Source organism: Carcharodon carcharias, chromosome 9 (genome assembly GCF_017639515.1).
Source record: "Carcharodon carcharias isolate sCarCar2 chromosome 9, sCarCar2.pri, whole genome shotgun sequence".
Classification (NCBI taxonomy): domain Eukaryota; kingdom Metazoa; phylum Chordata; class Chondrichthyes; order Lamniformes; family Lamnidae; genus Carcharodon; species Carcharodon carcharias.
This window is the reverse complement of record NC_054475.1, coordinates 87,909,132-87,932,272: the sequence shown is the minus strand read 5'-3', so window position 1 is coordinate 87,932,272 and position 23,141 is coordinate 87,909,132. Positions and strand designations below refer to the sequence as shown.

Here is a 23,141-nt window from a genome sequence, read left to right as displayed (position 1 = left end):
CTTTATTAGGCATTCTCATTACAGAACTCCACCAATCTCTCATTACTACAAACTCACTTTGTTACTCATTATTACAAATCCTTGTTATTACAAACCTCTAGTTATTACTAGCCCCCTTTTTTATGATCTCCATTGTTCTAATCTCTTCCTTACAACAGCTTTTCCTTGGTTATAGCTCTTGAATAACCATACTCAGTTATGGGACTCAAAATCAATTCTCCCATGAGTTTGTTTGAACAATACATGGTAACTTTAAAAGAATGCTGTCAATTGGCACAACCAATTGTACAGCAAGTAACATTAGATTATCTTATATGCCCAAAATAGCTAGAATTGCAATCAAACAAGGGTCACAGGGGATACTGTGAATTCTAGGGAACACAGGAGGGTACGGCATATAAGAGGAATAACTGCAAGTTCGGATCACTGGAAGATACTGCAAATATTTAGAGATGTGTTAGGGTTGTGCAAATGCCAGGGGGCAATGGGAATACCCTGGTATAGTAAATTTGTCAGTCACGGGAAAGTTTTAAATACAATAATCCTGGGGAAAATTAACAGCCATTTGGACAAGCGTGCATCAATAAAGAAGAGCTAGTAGGGATTTGTTAAAGTCAGATTGCGTTTGATTATGTCATCAACCTGAAACATTAATTCTGTTTCTCTTTCCACAGATGTTGCCTGACCTCCTGAGTATGTTCAGCATTTTGTTTTTATTCCACTCCCTTTGGTGTTGCACCGTCAGGCTCAGGGACTGGACCGCCATCCAAGGGCCGGACACCCTCCCTCTAACGTCCCCAGAGTCAGGGATCAGACCATCATCCAGGGACAGGGACTGGGCACATCCCCATCACACCATCCCGGGGATCAGCACCCTTCCTCAGGATTGGGCCCCACAAAATCAGGGTCAGGGTTCAAACTTCTCACACTACCCCAGCTTCCAGTATTGGACCGCTCCTTCTCCCTTAGGGATCAGGGATCTGACATACTTGGTCCTGTGGCCTCTTCTCCACCATTCTTGCCTGACTATCAGATGGATACGTGGGTGGAAAATCTTCCAGTGGCATCAGACAAAGCACGCAGGGAAACCTGAACCACCCCATCCCCAACCAGATCACAATGGACCAGAAAGTCAAAACTCCCCTGACCACCACCCCATAAAGCGCAAAAGCCTGGAAGATATGCTAAACCAATATAAAATAATAGTTTCAACCCATCAGGAGTACTGCATCCAATTCTGGGCATCATACTTTAGGAAGGACTTCACATGTTTGAAGAAGGTACAGAAGAGATTTATTAGTATGAGTCCAGGGATAAGGGATTAGAGTTACATAAATAGGCTGGAGAAGCTGCTGCCGTTCTCTTTAGAGCACAGAACGCTAAGACCAGATTTTATGAGGTATTTAAAATAACGAAGGATGTAGATAGATGTTCCCAATGGCTGAAGGGTCAATAACCAGAGGGCACAAATTTGAGGTGATTGACAGACGCAATAACAAGAAAATACTTTTTTTACTCAACGAGCAATTCGGGTTTGGAATGCACTGCCTGATAGCATACTAAATGCAGATTCAATAGCAGCTTTTAAAAGAAAATTAGATAAATACTAGAAGGAGAAAAAGTTGGAAAGATATGAAGGAAGAGAGGGAGGGTGGGACTAACTGGACTGCTCTTCAAAAGAGCCCCGCAGTCTCCATCTGTGCTGTTCTACGTTTCTATAGGAGAGTACAGTGAGTACTAGAAGGGAATAGGAGTGCTGTGAATAAAAGGGGCATGAATTAGAACTCAAAGTAGCATGTGCAGTATTACTAAAGCAAAAAACCGTGATGCTGGAAATCTGAAAGAGAAACAGAGAATGCTAATGAACGATCACAAAACTGATACATTAATATTGTTTATCTTTTCACAGATGCTGCTCGACCTAAGTATTTCCAGCATTTTCTGTTTTCATTGTGCAGTGCAGTGGTGGTTAGACGCTGAGTACCTGGTCAAAGAGAGACTACAAATGGAGGTAAAAGCAGTCATTTATTTAAATTTGGTTCAAACAAGGTTTATTTTGTCCAAGTATAAGCAAAATCTGACTCGAAGCTCAAAATAATGTTTGACACCTGCTAACACATGAAGCTGATGTTCCTCTGAATGTAATGTGTAAAAATAAACCCACTGATTTATTTAATATACCCAATGAGTCATTATAATTAAATAATTAGACTGGATCACCACAGGAATAACATAGGCATGTTATCTATTTCTTAAAGAAAAGTTCTGAGGAACATTTCTATCATGCTGCTTTGTAGAGTCAAGTCAACAACTGCAAACCAAGCATCTCCGTGTTACTGACATGAGACAATTGGCTATCATACATGTTTCATTAATGATCATCATGAAGCTACTAAATTGCTGTAAAAACCCACCTGTATCACTAATGCCCTTCAGGGAAAGAAATCTGCTCTCCTTACCTGGTCTGGCCTACATGTTACTCCAAACCCACAGCAATGTGGTTAACTCTTAACTGCCCTCTGAAATGGCCTAGCAAGCCATTCAGTTGTAGGGAGCCCACCACCACCTGCTCAAATGACAACCAGGGATGGGCAATAAATGCTGGATTTGTCAGTGACCCACACATCACAAAAATGAATCAAATAGAAACAAAAACATCAGCAATTTGCAAAATCTCCTTGCCCTCCATGTCTCATTTTCTCCCCAATTCCCCTTTTAATCCCTCTCCTTCCCTGAAAGTACTACCTCTTGCTGAGGCATGGTATGGATGCATGCACTCTGATTTGTCACAGATGTGACTTCTGCATGTGTGAACCTAGATAAGTTTCAGTGGATAATTTGAATGTGGAGGGTTACACTGCTGAACTGATTCTGTTCCCACCTGATGTCTATATACATGCCCTTTCCAGCAGAGGTCACTGGATGAACGCTGGCTGATTTTCCCCTCTCTAGAGGTACTGAGTCAAATCTAACACCCTTATGCCACCCTGCCTGTCATCAACTAAAATCAACACAGACTAGGGATTGAACCTGGGACTTTCTAGGTCATTCTGAATCAATGCTTCACCATGTTTCATTTCGTAGAAGATATATCATTTTTTAAATGTCAACTTGTTAATACCATCTACTGCCACCTATTCAAAAAAGAAAATCAGAGTAACCCACCAGTTGTGATCTTACCACACTCACAGTCACAATTCAGACATGTTCATGCCTGCCCCCTCATCCTACATGGTGTATGTGAGACTTCTCCTTTTCCATCAAATTCCAGCAGATTAAAATTCAAATAACATTGGCTGTCACTCACCCAGCTACCTCTTTTCAGTGGATACAATTTTCTATGCAGTGCTTATATTAAATTTTTCAGCAAGATAGCTGCAGACTGAATCTCCTGACAACTGAGTGACATTTGTTGACTAAAGAATTATTTAATTAGCAGAAGCAATTGCATTTTAGGATAGCTCAGGCCCTCCTCCCAAAAATGAACTGTGTACAGGCTATGCTTGGTGTAAACATCAACTCTGCATATACAGGTACAGGAGTAGGTGATTCAGCCCCTGAGCTTATTCTGCCATTCATTTCCATCAAGGTTAATTCATATCTCAACTCCATTTACCTGCCTTTGATCCATATCCCTTAATAACCTCATCTAACAAAAATCTATCGATCTTAGTATTGAAAGTTTCAATAAACCTAGCATCCAGTCTTTTGGGGAATGAGTTCAAGATTTCTATTACACTTTGTGTAAAAAAGCACATCCTCATTTCACTCCTGAATGGCCTAGTTCTAATTTTTAGATTATGCCCTCTTGTTCTGGATTCCCCGCCAGAGGAAATAGCTTCTCTGTATTGAATCTTCTCATCGTTTCAAACAGTACAATTACAACACCTCTTTCAGTGCGATATTTAAAAGGTAAGAATTTACTGAGAACAAAGCAAAATAGCATTCAGGAACATTTGTCTACAGGTATAACTATGTAGGCAGGCGATCAGGCACTAAAAGCGCATATATAGGACACAAACACTAGAAATACATACACAATACATGCACAGCAAACATATCTTAATTCAAATATACATATAACACATAATCCTGTACTTAGTCACCTCCATACCTATACCCTTTATTCTGAGTTCTGACAATTGAATATCAAATTGGAGCCAAAAATCATTTCAGGACTTAAAGTTGAAATGACATGAAATAAACCCCATACCTGTGGCATGAATGGAATTGGGAATTGACTATTTAGGAATTCATAGTACTTTTTACTTTCAAAATTAAAGCAAATACCCTCAAACTGAGCATTAGCCAAACACTTTGTAAACAATACAACTTACAATCAGGTGGAGAAAGGTCACAAATTGTCCAGTGCTGGGAATGTCTTATTTCAAAATGCTATTTGAATGAGTCAGTAAAAAAGGCTAATACAGGCTTACATTTTGAAAGAAGTGATCCTTTTCAAATTCTCACAATATGCGGAAATATATAACCCCTACATGATGAGCACATTTATGTATCACACGAAGGGACGCAACATTTCTTTCATTGAAAAGCAGACAGCAGATTTTAGAATGGTATAATGCTACTTTTTAAATTTCTGTTCTCATCCCCCAATATGCGACAAGAGGCCCTTCAGGTCTGAAAGGGTTAGTGATTTAGCTGCTCAGATGCAGTGCCTGGATGTTTGGCGGTTTCTATTGAATGGGATCTGTTTAAAGCAGCAGGGATTCCAGTTACAGCCAGTCTACGAGACCCGAATACGAATAGGAAAAAACAGCTCACAAATACCACCCTAAACACTTTAGAGAAAAGAGGAAAAAAATCCTGCATCAATGTATGGAAACAAGGCGGGGGTGGGGGGGCGCGGGGTGGTGCTGTGTGGAACTAAGGATGGTGGTGGTGGTAGCAGACCCAGTACTGAAGACAATTAATAGCTGGCTGCACAATAATCAGTAAATCTCCAACATTATATGTCGATCAGATTATACGCCTACCCGGGTAAAACCAGAAGAGGTGGAGGAACCCATCAAATCAAACCCAACTCAAGTGGAAATTGCATACAAACAAGGTAATGGGGAGATATTCAGGAGTAAAGTCTACATCATGGAGAGAAAAGGACAATATGCTTATTCCATTCTAACAATCTTTATTGATCTCCACATTCTGTTTATCAAACAAAAAGCATTTATTAATTTTATATGGAGACCTGTTATTTTGCTTTCAACTTGCACACAAACACACTCACTTGGCTAGACTCAATCTCCATGACAACAGCTAGCCTGGAGATTTTTTTCCCTCTGCTAGTCCACAATGATTAATTAATTTATATTTTAAAGAAATCATGTAAAACGATATTAAGGAGAATCAAGATATAAAACATCATACTAAAACAAGCAGGAAACTCTGAGGAACAAGAAAAACCTAATTAAGCAGCAGGAAATCTCGAATCTATTTGCATTCAACACCAAACCAGACTTCGTACCAATTCCATCAAAAACACAGCATCACGAGGATAGAAAGATCATCAACCATCAGTTTTTTTTTCCTCTCTCTCGCCTGAATCCTGGAGCAGATTTCCTTCAGATAAACATTTGTTTTTGGTTTGAATAATGTGGGATATTGTTATTTAACACCTATAAAGATGGAGAAATATTCAAAAAGGTGGCAGTGGATGTCAGCAGACGGGAAAAAGGTTCAGCGGGACAGGCAGGACGAAAGGCTAAGCTAAATAACGGAACATATAGAATAATTAATGTGAGAGAGCCCCTCAGTGGGTGCTGAGTCCCCGGTTAGCGCTCTCATCAGCTCCTTCTCCCGTTCCATCTCGGGGACTTTTACCTGGGACTGAGGCTTATCAGGAATGGTCCGAAGCTGTGCAACTCCCCAACAGTTCCATATCCAAGTCCCGGGGATGATGGAGCGCTTTCTCCGCTCTGATCGGACTATCGAACCGGTTCGACCGCTGCCTCTCCCACCACCGCTACTCCTTTCACTGCAAGCGGTGGGGGGGGGGGAGACACAGGAACGTGCCGCGGAAACGAGCAATGCGCGTCCACAGCAAAGCGCGACGTGACCTGAATCTTCATCAGCCTGTGAAGGAGCTAGCCGGGGAGAGGGAGATTGGGCAGGGAATTGCGTCCGGTTACTACCTCGCCATCACTCAGCCTAAACCAAATTTCGAAGATGCATTCAGATAGACAATTTCCCAACTGATTCAAAGGTGCCGGAAGAGGAAGGGTTCGCACGTGAGTAAATGGATTGAAGGGTCTCACTGTTTTGGAGAAATATTGGCCCAAAGTTTGCTGGGACGGGACACCTTGCAGCATGTCCCACTAAGTCGACTTTATCTCTCACTCTTCAAGTCGACATATTTATGCCCTGTAATTGTGTGAACGGATAATGGCGGGACAAGCTTGCTAAAGATGCATCTGGAATCTTCGTGAGTAATGGAATCAACAGTTCATCTCCTTAAACAATGAGATTAAGAATTATAGAATCATGGAATGGTGTGGATTAGAAGGATGTCATTAGGCCCATCTTGCAAATGCCAGCCCTTTGAAAAATAACTCAAATGGTCCCACTCTCTGGCCTTTAGCCCATAGCCCAGCATTTATTTTCGCTTCAGATAATTATCCAAATCTCTTCTGAAGGCCTAGATTGAATCTGCCTCCACCACACTCTCAGGCAGAGCATTCCAGATCCTAAATATGCACTGCATAAAAAAGATTTTCCTCATGTCACTGTTGCTTCTTTTGCCAATCACCAAAGTGTCCTTTAGTGCTCAACCCTTCTGCAAATGGGAACAATTTTTCTCTATCTATTCTGAGCAGACCCTTCATGATTTTGAAAACCTCTATCAAATCTCCTCTCAATATTCTCCTCCCCAAGGAGAACAGCAAGTGAAAAAGAAACCGAAACAATGGAGAAGGAAATAGGATGAATTATATTCAAATTAGGTATAGAAAGAGAATTGGAAAGGAAACGAAAGATTGGATTAAAAGAGAAAAAATGAGACAGGACAAGTAAGAAAACAAAACATCTTTAAAATGTAAACTTTGAAAAAGCTCTAACAACAATTTATTACCTGTAAGATTGCAATTATACAATTTAAATTGCTACCTTTCTGGTTGATTAGAATTTCAGGATCATAAGTCTTCAAGTTTCAAGTTTAATTGGCAATTAATGTGCAAGTGCAGCATCATGAAACTTGCAGTGAGCTGTTGATTCCCTGAGGCTAAGGGAGGAGTGTCCCTTCCTCTCCACAAATTGCAGTTGGTTGAGATTTACATGTTAATGACAGTGTGCACTGTTAAACACATTGTTATGTTGGCAGTAAATTCTGGGCCATTTTTTCCCCCCCAAAATATATTTTATTAATAAAATTTGTAAAAGTACATTCCAAAACCATTCATATTGAATATTACAGAGAGTGCAATAAAATTCAACTTTTTCCCATACAGTATGTTGCACTCTGAGGTGTCTCAATACATTTGCAATAGCTTTGGTATTTACAAAATACATTTCATGACCAGCATAACTCCCAAGGGGTTTGATGCAGTTTCCAACCCCTCAGAGTTGTGCAAGATTAGCTCCCAACAATGATTTGTATCAATCACACCGCAGTCTCAAATGTTCCTTGGGTTTCATCACTTGTCTTTTGAGTAGACCATGAAAATCATCCTCTTTATTGTTTTTAAGAGCAATATAAAAATATTACTTCCTCCAACAATTCCTTTTACAAAGGTCTTGCTGGTGTCAGTGACCATATGAACAAGCACAAACCATGTAATCTGCCCAACTTGCTTGATCCACGTACAAAAGCCATTCAGAAAAGGTTTAATCACACAGTCCATCCTAAAATAGAGCCAACTGTCTGCCTACCCAGTTCTGTCCACTCAGACCAGATCTACTTGAATCTGCTGCTTTCCATTCTCTGCTCAAACAGGAATTAGTCCACCATTATCTGTTTAACTGAGTTGTGGAACTCACTGCCTCTCAGCAAGAGAAGTTATGGCTCCATTCCAAGACTTGAGTACATAATATAGGCTAGCATTGTGGTGTAGCACAAAGTGAGTGCTAGACTGTTGCTGGTGCTGTATTTTAGACAAACTGCTACACTAAGGCCCTGACTACCAATTTAGTGAATGCCAAATTTCCTGTGGGCCTAGTTGAAGAAGAGCAGAAGATTCTGCTTGGTGTCCCAACCAACATTCGTTTGGTTAAAGAGGTAATTTTAAGGAACATTTTCAAAGATGAGAGATGGAGAGATTTAGGGAGGGATTTCCAGAACTTAAGGTCTAAGCAGAGTGATGAAATTGGTTGGAATGAGGTTGGTTGATTGCTGAGTTATTGGAGAGAGCTTGCAGAGATAGAGAGGGGCTGAATTCATAGAGGAAATTGAACAGATGGATGAGAATTTTAAATGTAAAGCACCTAATTTGGGTACTTTACTTTGAACTTTTGCAGGCTAATGAAACATGAGCAGAGTTCTTTGAGAAAATGTTTTCCAGCAATTTGTCATTACTTATAAGAGGTTTAGGGAGGGAATTCCAGAGCCTAGCACTTTAACAGCCGAAGATAGCCACCAATAACTGAGCAATTAAAATTGGGGCTGCTCAAGAAACCAGATTTGGAAGAGCACAGATAACTCAGAGGGCTGTAGGGCTTGAAGAAATTGCAGAGGTAGGGAGGGATGAGAGCATGGAGGGAATTGAAAATAAGGTTGAGAATTTTAAAGTTAAGGCAGGAACCAGAGTAAGCACAGGAGTGATGAGTGAACAGACTTAGTCCGAATTAGGACACGGACAGCAATGCTTAGGATGACCTCAATCATATGGAAGGTAGAGCATAGGAGGCCAGTCAGGAGTAGGTTGGAATAGTAAGTCTAGAGGTAACAAAGGCATGGGTGAGGGGTTTCGCAGCAGAGGAGCTGGAGTCAGGTGGTGTTACAAAGATTACAAGAAACCCTCACAGATTAAAAATTTGCAGTTTATTGTAAAACTGATTATTTTAACGTTTTTTTTCATAAATGCTGTGAATTTACCACGAAGTTTTCAGCTTGGGGATGTTCAAGTTGACACCCCATACTGATTGCCCAATATTTTTGGAATGATTGCTTCCTGCTGCCATTTGCTAATTCAAAATTGGAAGCTTATTAAAGTAACGTGAACAATTTTTTGTTCAGTTTTCTGATGCTTTATTCATTTCTTGTTGGTTTTTAAAACTATTGGTGATCCTATTCAATATTTGTTGATGAGTTAATAGGTTCAGTCCTCATTTTGGACAGTCATGAATTTTAGCTGTGTAGGCATATGATCCATGAGGTGTAGCACCCTAGAGTATAATGCTTTCAGATACCTTCTTCTTCTTGGGTAGTCCTTTGGGATTGAGAATAACTTGCTTCCATTCCAGTTCAATGGGTTCTAAGATGGCTGGTAAATCCAATGTATGATATGAGGACATATGCGGGGCAAGTGGTACTGGGAGGTTTGGGTAGATGAGCCATTGAGAGGTTTGTGCACTCTCTTCAATGCCTCAACTTCACCTATTTATGTTTTTGACAAAATCTCTCGATGTGTTTGATGCCTTTCTGAATGAACCTTCACCATTTTGGTCAGTCACAAGCCAACGACTCACCTGAGATGACAGGGATGTTTAACTTCTTCAGGGATGCTTTGACAAGATCCCTAAAGCAATTGTCCTCTTGGGAGTATCCTGCCATGGCCAAATTCCTAGTAGAGCAATTGCTTCAGGAGTCTGGTGTCAGGCGTAAAAGCAACGTGGGGAGGCAATGGTGTAGTGGTATTGTCACTGGACCGGTAATCTGGAAACCAAGGCATAATGCTCAGGGGACCCGGGTTTGAATCCCACCATGGCAGATGGAATTTGAATCCAATAAAAATCTGGAATTAAAAAGTTTAATAATGACTGTGAAACCATTGCCAATTGTCATAAACACCCAAATGGTTCACTTATATCCATTAGGGAAGGAAATCTGCTGTCTGGCCTACATGTGACTCCAGATCCACAGCAATGTGGGTGAGTCTTAAATGCCCTCTGAACAAGGGCAATTGGGGATGGACTGGCGACGCCCACATCCTATAAACAAACATGAAACAAAAACATCTCAATGCTGGGCACATTGGCTTGGGAGAGAACATTGCCTTTGCACTGCCTTCATGCCACTGGATTTGGAGGATCTTGTGAAGGCACAGGTGGTACTTTTCCAGTGCTTTGAGGTGCCTGCTGTAGGATGTCCAAGGCCCAATTTTTCGTCCCAGGGTCAGTTTGCTGAATCAGGAGATTTTCCAGCTCAGCAAACCTAATCTTTTAAAATGGCTGCCCACAGGTGGTATGTTTTGTTGTGGGGTGACGGGGGTGGGGGGGCTGGTGATGGGGGTTGGAGGGGGGGAGGATGACGGGGCAACCCCAGAAAGAATCCACAGGTTGTCAGGTGCAGAGGCGGGCTGGGCGCAAGGTTTGCTTCTGTGCCCCTGCACAGTGTTGAAATAAATAAAAAGTAATAAAACAAAAACATCCCTCTAGCTCTCATCCTTCACCTGTCACCCCCTCACACACTGCCTATGTCCTATCTACACCAACCTATGCTAACCCATGCCCTCGCCCACCCACCTCCTATGGTCCCACACCCCTTTGCCAACTTAGTTACCTTCTACCCACCCCCATGGCCCCTCACCCCATGCCAACTTTGTGCCCCTCTATCTACCCCCATTTCGCCACACCCCCATGCCAACATAGAGCCAACTTATGCCAACCCATGCCTCCATGTTAACTTACCCAGTGTCCTTGGACAATACCTTGACAGCTTTGACACTTTCTGGATAGCTTTGACAGCTTTGAAAGGTTTGATACTTCCTGGATAGCTTTGACAGATTTGCTAATAGTACAGCTCCTTAACATTTTCTTGATAGCCAAACATTTCCTTGACAGCTGGACAGCTCCTTGAAAGCTTTATAGTTTCAATGATTTTGTGCATAAAAAGTGCATAATCATGTCCACTTTTTACAGCCCCAGAGGGTGTCTTACCTCTCCCAAAGAGTGCTTTAACTCTCCCAACATGTGTTTTACCTCTCCCAAAGGTGTCCTGGGACACTTTCCAAAGGGGTACCTTACCTCTCCGAAGGGATACACTGGTTATCCATAAGAAGCCATCAAGTTCAGACCTCCTCTTACCTGTTATAATCTGCACACTCCGGATTCCACACTCCTGGCCTTCCAACATGCTAATTCAGTGGAGGCAGCTGGTGATTTAAATGGCCAGCTGCTCATGAATCACTGCTGTCCGATAACTCACAACCTTAGTCTCAGGTATGAAATCTTGGTCCTCATATTATTTTCCTCAGTTAGCCAAAGCCTGAGCTGGCACATTGGAGGCGATGATGAATTTCATTGTCTATGTCTGCTTTCATTGAGTGGAAGCTCCCAAGTTTGGAAAATGGTCTATATATTTCAGGATCTCACCATTGATCTTAATCGATGGTGGGGAGATGCTGTGCTGTGGGAGTTGGTTGGAAGAGGACCTTAACTTTCTGGGTGTTTAGTGAAAGGCCCCTCTCATATGCTTCAGGGAAATAGTCAACAATGACTGGGAGCTCAGTTTCAGGTGTAAAGTGACAGATGCAAGACTTTCAAGAAATCAATAGTGTTGGGGAATAGATATTCTCACTATAAATTATTCCATAAAATGATGAGTTCAAGTGGCTTTCATTAAAATAAGTATACAGTGGTAACTATTAGCAATAATTACACATTTGATGCATTTAAGGGGAAGCTAAATAAGATCATGAGAGAAAGAGGAATAAAAGTGTGGGGCAAAAGACACTGACATGGATCAGTTGGACTAATTCCTTGTTTCTGTGCTATTTACTCTATGTAAACACCAGATACAATAATCCAGAGATCCAGGTCAATACTCTGGGGACCTGGGTTTGAATCCCGTCACGGCAGATGGTGGAATTTGAATTCAATAAAAATCTGGAATTAAAAGTCTAATGACGACCATGAAACCATTGCTGATTGTTGGGAAATCCATCTGGTTCACTAATGTCCCTTAGGGAAGGAAATCTGCCGCCCTTACCTGATATGGCCTACATGTGACTACAGACCCGCAGCATTGTAGTTGACTCTTAAGTGCCCTCTGAAATGGCCTAGCAAGTCACTCAGCCGTAGCAAGCCGCTACAAAGTCTCAAAAAAGGAATTAACAGGACGGACCATTCGGCATCAACCTAGGCACCGGAAACGACAACAGGAAACTCATCCCAGTCAACGCTGCAAAGTCCTCCTTACTAACTTCTGGGGGCTAGTGCCAAAATTGGGAGAGCTGTCTCTCAGATTAGTCAAGCAACAACCTGACATAGTTATCCTGACAGAATCATACCCTACAGATAATGTCCCATCACCACCACCATCACCATCCATGGGTATGTCCTGTTCCACTGGCAGGACAGACCCAGCTGTGAAAGAGGCACAGTGGTATAAAGTCATGAGGGAGTTGTCCTGAGAGTCCTCAATATTGACTCTGAACCCCATGAAGTCTCGTGGCATCAGGTCAAATATGGGCAAGGAAACCTCCTGCTGATTATCACATGCTACCCTCCCTCAGTTGATGAATCAGTGCTCCTCCATGTTGAACTCCACTTAGAGGAAGCACTGAGGGTGGCAATGGCACAGAATGTACTCTGGGTGGGAGACTTCAATGTCCATCACCAAGAGTGACTCAGTAGCACCACTACTAACCGAGCTGGCTGAGTCCTAAAGGACATAGCTGCTAGGCTGAATCTGCGGCAGGTGCTGAGGGAACCAACAAGATGGAAAAACATACTTGACCTCATCCGCCCAATCTGCCTGCCACAAATGCATCTGTCCATGACAGTATGGGTAGAAGTGTCCACGGCACAGCCATTGTGGAGACAAAGTCCCATCTTCACATTGAGGATACCTTCATTGTGTTGTATGGCACCACCACCGTGCTAAATGGGATAGACTTTGAACAGATCCAGCAACTCAAGTCTGGGCATCCTTGAGCTGCTGTGGGCCATCGGCAGCAGCAGAATTGTACTCGAACGCAATCTGTAACCTCATGACGTGGCAAATTCCCCGCTTTACCACTACCATCAAGCCAGGGGATCAACCCTGGTTCAATGAAGAGTGCAGACAGGAATGCCAGGAGCAACACCAAGCATACCTAAAAATTAGGTGTCAACCTGGTGAAGCTATAATGCAGGACTACCGCGTGCCAAACAGTGTAAGCAGTATATACTGTTGTGATAGACAGAGCTAAGCAATCCCGCAACCAACGGATCAGATCTAAGCTCTGCAGTCTTGCCACATCCAGTCTTGAATGGTGGTGGACAATTAAACAACTCACTGGAGGAGGAGGAGCCTCACAAATATCACCATCCCCAATGACTGAGGAGCCCAGCACATCAATGCAAAAGATAAGGCTGAAGCATTTACTACTATCTTCAGCCAGAAGTACCATTTGGATAATCCATCTCGATCACCTCTGGAGGTTCCCAGCATCACAGATGCCAGTCTTCAACCAATTCAGTTCACTCCACATGATATCAAGAAATGGCTGAAGGCACTGGATAGTGCAAAGGCTATGGGCCCTGACAATATTCCAGCAATAGCACTGAAGACTTGTGCTCCAGAACCTGCCACGCCCCTAGCCAAGATGTTTCAGTGCAGCTACAACACTGGCATCTACCCAGCTATGTGGAAATTTTCCCAGGTATGTCCTGTACACAAAGCAGGACAAATCTAACCCGGCTAATGTCCTCCCCATCAGTCTACTCTCGATCATCATTAAAGAAATGGAAGGGGTCATTACTTCCATCAAGGGCACTTGCTTAGCAATAGCCTGATCACTGACACCCAGTTTGGCACCAGCCAGGGCCACTCAGCTCCTGACATCGTTACAGCCTTGGTTCAAACATGGACAAAAGAGCTGAGGTGAGAGTGACTGCCCTTGACATCAAGGCTGCATTTGACCGAGTGTGGCATCAAGGAGCCCTAGCAAAACTGGAGTCAATGGGAATCAGGGGGAAAGCTCTCTGCTCTCTGGAGTCATACCTCGCACAGAAGAAGATGGTAGTGGTTGTTGGAGGTCAGTCATCTCAGATCCAAGACATCAACACAGGAATTCCTCTAGGTAGCGTCCTCAGCCCAACCATCTTCAGCTGCTTCAACAATGACCTTTCTTCCGTCATAAGGTCAGAAGTGGGGATGTTTGCTAATGATTATACAATGTTCAGCACCACTCATGACTCCTCAAATACTGAAGCAGTCCATGTCCAAATGCAGCAAGACTTGGACAATGCCCAGGCTTGGGCTGACAAGTGGCAAGTAACATTCGTGCCACACGTGCCAGGCAATGACCATCTCCAACAAGAGAGAATCTAACCATCATCCCTTGATGTTCAATGGCATTACCATCACTGAATGCTCCACTGTCAACATCCTGGGGGTTACCATTGACCAGAAATTGAACTGGACTAGCCATGTAAATATTGTGGCTACTGTCAGAGGCTAGGAACCGTGCAATGAATAACCTACCTCCTGACTCCACAAAGCCGGTCCACCATCTACAAGGCACAAGTAGAAGTTTGATGGAATGCCCCCCACTTGCCTGGACGTGTGCAGCTCCCACAACACTCGAGAAGCTTGACATCATCCAGGACAAAGCAGCCTGCTTGATTGGCACCATATCCACATACCTTCACTCCCTTCACCACTGATGCACAGTGGCAGCAGTATGTGCCTTCGACAAGATACAGTGCAGGAATTCACCAAGGCTCAATAGAAACACCTTCCAAAACCACGACCACTACCATCTAGAAGGACAAGGACAGTAGATCAATGAGAACACCACCACCTGGAAGTTCCCTTCCAAGTCACTCATCATTCTGACCTGAAAATATATCGCCATTCCTTCACTGTCGCTAGATCAAAATCCTGGAACTCCCTTCCTAGCAGCACAGTGGGTGTACCTACACCAGATGGACTGCAGAGTTTCAAGAAGACAGCTCACCACCACTTTCTCAAGGGTAACTAGGGATGGGAAATAAATGCTGGACTAGCCAGCGAAGCCCACATCCCGTGAATGAATAAAAAAAATTCCCTAGCAATGCCGTGTTTGCCAACCCATGTCCAATGGTTTGGAAAAACCCCGGGAATCCTGAGGAAATGTATTGGGGGCTGAGACCCGTCGTAACAGACTTTGGCTTCTTTTTTTTCCTATCCTTAGCATCTGGACATTGAGCATTCTGCAAACTCTGCAGTGATTAAAAAAAATGGCCCTTTAATTTCCATTTTATTTTCACCAATCAGTGGTGCTAATTTCTCAAAGATTTAGAAACATTATTTTAGACAAGCAAAGCCATTCAAAAACCTTTCAGAATGGATTTGGATTTTTTGTTTTTTCCAATAATTTATATAGATTTTTCTTTTCCCACCTACTTCCATTATTTTTAAGTGTATTTCCATCCATTGTTTTATCTCTACTTTTTAGCCTATTTCGATCCCTTCCCCCCACCCTACACCCACTAGGGCTATCTGTACCTTGCTCGTCCTGCTTTCTACCCTTAATTAGCACATTCCTTTAGATAATATCACCACCTTCAACACCTCTTTGTCTTTTTGTCTGTGACATCTTTTGGTTATCTCCACCTATCACTGGCCCTCTATCCAGCTCTTCTTGTTCCACCTCCCCCGCCCCCCCCCCCAAACCAACTTATATTTCACCTCTCTTCTATTCTTACTTAGTACTTTTGAAGGGTCATTCGGACTCAAAATGTTAATTGTGCTCCTATACGCAGATCCTGCCAGACCTGCTAAGTTTTTCCAGGTATTTTTGTTTTTGATTTGGATTTGGTCTGAGTCAACTGTACGCAGTTGCAGTGATGTTGACCGAGTCAGAAAATTGTATATTTAGACTACATTCTAGAATTCGAGTACATGATCTTCCTGTAACACCAGTACTACCTATCTGTCCAAATAGATACCAAAGATCTGCTTGCATTATTCAAAATACAACCTGATCAGTATTCTTTTTCCAGTCAATATCGCTGGAAAATGTATAACTTGTCATTCATCATATTTCTATTCGGGGATCATTCTGTGTAAAAAGGCTGCTAGGTGTGCCTACATGACAAGAACAATCACTGCACTTCAATGTAATTCATTTTATGTGAAGTACATTGTGATGTTTCTGAGACATGATAGGATGTTATACAATTGCAAGTCTTTTTTTAGTCTCAGTATATATCCTTGACCTGTTTCCTTTGCTACAGACTCCAATATTTTTCCCCCTGTCAATGCCGTAGATTTTCTAGTATACCTACAATTCCCAGGATTATGATTCTGTTCCTTTTTAAAATTTGAACTGGCTATCATTGTATTCCAGCCCTCTGGTCACATGCACTACACACTCCTCATTTCTTCTAATATCCTAACATTCCATCTGATCCTTATGCTGCATGAATTTTCAGTTCATCCAATTTAAGCATCCCATTGCTGGCCATTATTTTCCCTATAAGTTCTAGACTTCACAGTTTTTCAATAAAATGACTAAGTTCAAAGTCTAATTATGTTATTCCTAAAGGGAGAGTATGGGAACTATGAATACAGGATCACTTTACATGTTATATTGATAGCATTTAAAATTGAAATAATTAGGTTACAGAGACATGCAAAACAACCCTGACGTTATAGGAATAACAAAAGAAATCAGGCATAGCTAGAGTGTGGAATAAGTTACCAGTGAAGAACATCAGGTCAAGAGAATTATTGGGTTCGAGTGACAAATGGATAAATATCTGGAGGAAAATGGGAGACTGTTGAGAACCAGGCTTCTGACTTTGATCTTTCAAAGAGGGTATTGTTGAGGCCTTGTTAAACCGAATGGCCTTTTTCTGTGTACCTAACAATTCTTATCTTCTATGTAAAACAAGTTGACTATAACGTAAAATGAAAGTTTATTAGAGAAAGTGCAAATGAGCCTGACATGGTAATTTAGTTCAGTCTCATGTCCCCTCTACCCTGATTAAACAACAAATGGACAACTTCAATCTCTGCTCAGTAGAACACCTGCTACCGCACCAGTTATTCACCCTTGCATTGCGTAACTTAAGACTACTAAATTAATGTCAATCAAGTGCCATACAGGTGATGCATTTAGTGAACTAGGTGCCTTTGCACCTTCAAGACTATGGAGAAATTGACAAATCTATCCAAGAAATACTTAGGTGCTCCAGTATGTCTTGACAGTTGGAGAAATTCACTGAAAAAAATGAAGAGTGAAAGTTTTGTGAATTGGCAGCTGGTCAGTAAGAGTGAGTAGTTAGGGAGGATGTCTGGATATGCTAAACTTTCAGACCAGAGGTTATCTATTAAGGACATGTACCCTGAAGAGGAGTTGGATATTCCTGTCAGTATTAAAGCAACTGCTCATCTAATTTAGCTGCATAGCAGGACTAAAATAGCTTGTTCAGTCTGTGCTGATACAGCAGAGGGCGCTCAATATGTTAACTGGATAGAGTGCATTTCATTCAGTTAGTATGTTCTTATATATAAAAGTCTTTCCTTGAATTAACCAAATTTTTAATGTACTTGCCCCCATATTTAATCAGTATGATCAGCTATCATACCATGTATGCTAAATATAAGCATAGGTTTTTCCATGCAACGCTAAACTAGAATATTAAAAGTATTAGCAGATCTCCTGTGACATTGCTAAAGGTTTCAGCCTAGAAATTCAACAAGGCTAGGTTTCAAGCACCCAATCGTTTTGCCCAAAGATGGAATCCCAAAATTGACCCAAACTAAATGAACGTGGCAGGCAAACCAGCATCCACCATGCCTCCACAGGCAGCTCACTTGACAGGAATCAAGTTTGCCCCACCCGCCTTGTCTCCAGTGGCCTACAGATGGGTCCCTGAGGGAGGGAGAAAGTCAGCAGTGGCAATCAAACATGGTTTGGAGCAAGGAAGAACATTTCAGCTTCTCCTGGCTCCACATCAACTAAAAATAATTAAACCTATTTTTTGGTAGCTCGCTAGGCCACATCTACATCTAGAAAACCTGCGAGGACAAGGCTCAGGTTAGTCCAGTTATCCAGGTGGGGTGGTGAAGAGGCTTTGCAGATCAAGAGAGAGCCACTCATCACAGAATACCCAGCCTCTGATTAGCTCGTTTTGGCATGATGTTGATACGGCTGATCCAGTTAAGCTTTTGGTCAAGAGATTGTTTTTCTAATTCTTTCATGGGATGTGAGTATTGCTGGCAAGGCCAACATTTGTTGCTCATCCCAGAGTGATCCTAGTGATAATTGAATGTTGATGGAGCACTGGTTAGTGATAGTGTCATTGAAGGTGATTAGGCTTTTTATTATTGCAAGAGATGATGCTTGGGCCTTTCCCTATTGGATATAGTTATTAACTGATGCTTATAGCTTGAATATTATGTGCAACTTGATCGTCCAAGTCAGTTTATTGTCCAAGTCCTGCTGAAGACTGGCACAGGTTGCTTCATTATCAGAATTGAGATAACCATTATAGAATCATCAGCAAGCAACTCATTCCTGACCCTTTGATGGAGGAAAAATCATTGCTGTAGCAGTAGATGGATGTGCCAGGCCCCTGCCCTGAGAAACGCTTGCATTGACATGAGCTGCAAGGATTGGCCTCTGTCAGTCATGAACATGGCTATGACAAGGATCATGGCTCTGACAAGTCATCGCTCAGTGCTTCTGATAGAAACGGAAGTGACCATTAATAAGCATGTTACAGGCCAGTAGGTACGTTTGGTAGCTTTTTTAACATTCATTCTTGCGATGAGAGCATCGCTGGCTAGGCCAGCATTTATTGTCCATCTCTAATTGCTCTTGAGAAACTGGTGGTGAGCTGCCTTCTTGAACCACTGCAGTCCATGTGGTGTAGATACACCCATAGTACTTTTAGGAAGGGAGTTCCAGGATTTTGACCTAGCAACAGTGAAGAAATGGCGACATATTTCCTAGTCAGGGTCGTGAGTTGCTTGGAGGGGAACTTCCAGGTGGTGGCATTCCCATGTGTCTGCTGCCCTTGCCCTTCTAGATGGCAATGGTTGTGTGTTTGGAAGGTACTGTCTAAGGAGCATTGGTGGGTTCCTGCAGTGCATCTTGTAGATGGTACACACTGCTGCCACTGTTCATCAGTGATGGAGGGAGTGAATGTTTATAGATGGGGTGCCAAGCAAGCAGGCTGCTTTGTCCTGGATGGTGTCAAGCTTCTTAAGTGTTGATGGAGCTGCACTCATCCAGGCAAATGAAGAGTATTCCATCACACTCCTGACTTGTGGCTTGTAGATGATGGACAGGCTTTGGGGAGTCAGGAAGTGAATTACTCGCCACAGCATTCCTAGCTTCTGACCTGCTCTTGTAGCCACAGTATTTATATGGCTAGTCCAGTTCAGTTTGTAGTCGATGGTAACCCCCAGGATATTGATAGTGAGGGATTCAGAAATGGTAATGCCATTGAATGTCAAGTGTTGATGGTTAGATTCTCTCTTGTTGGAGATGGTCATTGCTTGGTACTTGTGTGGCATTTATGTTGCTTACCATTTGTCAGCCCAAGCCTGGATAATATCCAGGTCTTGCTGCATTTTGCTTCAGAATCTGAGGAGTCATGAATGATGCTGAACATTGCACAATCATCAGCAAACATCCCCACTTCTGGGTCATTGATGAAGCAGCTGAAGATGGTTGGGCCAAGGACACTACACTGAGGAACTCCTGTAGATATATCCTGGAACTGAAATGATTGAACTCCAACAACCACAACCATCTTCCTTTGTGTTAGGTATGACTCCAACCAGCAGACAATATTTCCCCCTAATTCCTATTGACTCCAGTTTTGCTTGGACTCCTTGATGCCATACTCAGCCAAATGCTGCCTTGATGTCAAGGACAGCTACTCTCACCTCACCTCTGGAGTTTAGCTCTTTTGTCTGTGTTTCAGCCAAGGCTGTAGTGCGGTCAGGAGCTGAGTGGCCCTGGTGGAAACCAAATTGAGCGTCAGTGAGCAGATTATTGCCAAGCATGTGCCACTTGATAGCACTGTTGATGATCCCTTCCGTCACTTTACTGATGACGAAGTGCAGACTGATGGGGCAGAAATTTGGCTGAGTCCTGCTTTTTGTGTACAGGACATACCTGGGCAATTTTCCACATTGCCGGGTGGATGCCAATGTTGTAGCTGCACTGGAACAGCTTGGCAAGGGGCGCGGCAAGTTCTGGAGCACAAGTCTTCAGTACTGTTGCTGGAATATTGTCAGGGCCCGTAGCCTTTGCACTATCCGATGCCTTCAGCCGTTTATTGATATCATGTGGAGTGAATTGAATTGGCTGAACAGTGGCAGCTGTGATGCTGGAGACCTCTGGAGGAGGCCAAGATGGATCATCCACTCGATAGTTCTGGCTGAAGATTGTAGCAAACGCTTCAGCCTTATCTTTTGCACTGATGTGCTAGGCTCCTCCATCATGAGGATGGGGATATTTGTGGAGCCGCCTCCTCTTCCAGTGAGTTGTTTAATTGTCCACCACCATTCACGACTAGATGTGTGTCATGAAGCTATCAATGTATATAATATTTTGGAAAATATTTTTCTTTTAAAATAGAGGTTTGGTCTGTGGGTCTGTCTTAATTACGTTAAAACCAACTAGTCTGGGTGCTTTGATAGGTACTAGTTTTGGTATGGAAGAGAGCCTGCAGTTGCATTTTTTTGAATACAGCATTCAAGAAGTGGGGTGAAAACTTGACGTCTTTCTAACAGACACTAAGCCATATGTCTATATTACTAATAAAATTGGTTTGATGAATGGGGTTTCATTGTTAAATGGTAAAATTCAAAGAAGTTGTTGATACAATGAGAATTAACAATCAATCAGCGGTAGTAGGTATAACTTCAGTAGTTTTCGGGTGTACAAAGCAGAGGCAATGTAAGATCAAAAGGCAGCTGCAAGCCTCCAACTGGCTCCGCAGTGCAAAGAACCTCACTTTGAATTTGTAAGGTGAAAATGCTATGCCTGGTGTTTGGTTAAGTCTATGAGTTGCTGTTGCTATAATGGAGATTAGTTTGGGAATTTGTTAAAAGTTATGATAGTAGTAATTTGTAGCCACGTGTATATATATTTTAACATGTTTAAATTAATAAAATTAGTTAATGTAAAGCCTCAAGAACTAGAGGTCTGATTCCTGAGTTTAGAGGTGCATCTCAAATATAACACTTAAAATTATTGATTATGACAGTGGTTTAAAGCTTCCCTCTGGGATTTTTAAATAACTCCGCTTTACCAACTGCATGGGTCATAACAATGTGGCAGGATGGCAGATCTTGGATCTGATCCATTGGTTGTGCGATCGCTTACCTCTTTCTATCACTTACTGCTTACGCTGTTTGGCACATGAGTAGCCTGTGTTGTAGCTTCACCAGATTGACACCTCATTTTTAGGTATGCTTGGTGCTGCTCCTGGCATGCCCTCCTGCATTCTTCATTGAACCAGGGTTGATCCCCTGGCTTGGTACTAATGGTGGAATGGGGATATGCTGGGCCATGAGGTTGCAAATCTGCTGTTGCTGATGGCCCACAGTGCCTGATGATTGCCCAGCTTTGAGTTGCTATATCCATTCAAAATCTATCCCATTTAGCATGGTGGCAATGCCACATTGCATGATGGAGGGTATCGTCAACGTGAAGATGGGACTGCCTTTCCACAATGACTGTGCGGAGGTCATGGACAGATGCATCAGTGGCAGGTAGGTTGATGCGGATGATGTTAAGGATGTTTTTCCCTCTTGTTGGTTCCTTCACTACCTGCCGCTGACCCAGCCTAGCAGTTATGTCCTTCAGGACTCAGTCAGCTGAGTCTCTAGTAATGCTACTGAGCCATTTTTGGGGTCCAGAGGTGATGTTGTGTGGCATGTTTTGGTCGTATATATGATTCTATCACCTTACTGACAATTGTTATAAGAAATTTTCTGGACCAATATTTTTTCAGGTTAAAATTATTCAGATTGTTGTGAATAGAGCATACCTTGGAAATCTTCCACATTTTCAGCTAGATGGCAGTGTCATGGTTATAATTGAACAACTTTGCGGGGAGTTAGGGTGGATGAAGTGGGGGGCATGGTCATGGTGGGTCGTGTTTCTATGTCTGCTTTACACCAACTCACCAATCTCATACCAGGACTAGTAAACTATATGTAAATTCAGCTTATTTGAAGATACAGTGCAGGATGGCTCAGCAGACAGATCCACTTTATGGATTCAGCAACCCTTACTCACAAGGAGAACACAGCTACAATTCCTACACCCTACTAGCTGCTGGTCACATTCAGCTCTACATCCTGGCTACTTCCTCATTTGTATATTCCCTTAAAGTGATATTGCAAAATCTCCTATTTTCCCCAAGATAACATTAAATACTTTATGAGTAAAAATACATCGGTGTATAGGGTGTTTGTGAAAACTATTTCCACAAAAGATAGTTCTCTGTTTAAGAGTTCGGGGGTCTGTATAAAGTATGGGTGGCCTGCTATTTATCCCAGATCTTGTGATGGTATGACCTTCCTGAGATCTAGATTTGTCACTTAGGTGTTCTTGACTTGTAGATGCATTGGCATTATGTGCATTATCGGAGTGTTGATTGTTTTCATAGTGGTCTTCCACAATTGCACTTTTTAAATTCATCTTTGGATGTGTTTCAGATGCAATTGGAATGCTGGATTGTACAATTCCCTTAGCTGGCTTCTGTTTCTCCTCTTGGTGTTGTGACCTCATAAAATCTAGGCTCACTGCACACTTTGGATACCTCTTTGGGGGATCAGGTTCCCTGGGTAGGATGTATGACCTGAACCTTCTGTCCCACGCACAGACTAGGCAGTTTCTGCATGTTAGTCATGTGTCACCTTCATTCTCCCTTGCTTTTTGAGAAGTTTCTCCTGTAGCTCTGAGAACTGGGACAGGTGGTGGCACGGCAAAGTTATCATAGCCTGCCTTCTGAACATGATTTCTGCTCATGACGGCAAGCCCATATCTAAAGGTGTTGCTCTTAAGTGTAACATCGGCATATGGAGATCT

General features: G+C 42.5%; 1 protein-coding gene and 1 long non-coding RNA gene across 2 annotated transcripts in view; one reads left to right on the top strand and one right to left on the bottom strand.

Moving 5' to 3' along the window:
* The window catches only part of nlgn3a (neuroligin 3a), a 257,150-nt gene extending 251,181 nt beyond the window's left edge, over nucleotides 1-5,969 (bottom strand). The window contains exon 1 of the mRNA XM_041195469.1: nucleotides 5,839-5,969. The gene's annotated coding sequence lies outside the window, so the exon portion shown is untranslated. The remainder of the gene's footprint in view (nucleotides 1-5,838) is intronic.
* A 93-nt stretch (nucleotides 5,970-6,062) lies between these two features.
* The window catches only part of LOC121282583, a 72,954-nt gene continuing 55,875 nt past the window's right edge, over nucleotides 6,063-23,141 (top strand). Inside the window, exon 1 of the long non-coding RNA XR_005944080.1 lies at nucleotides 6,063-6,245. This is a non-coding gene — a long non-coding RNA (uncharacterized LOC121282583). The remainder of the gene's footprint in view (nucleotides 6,246-23,141) is intronic.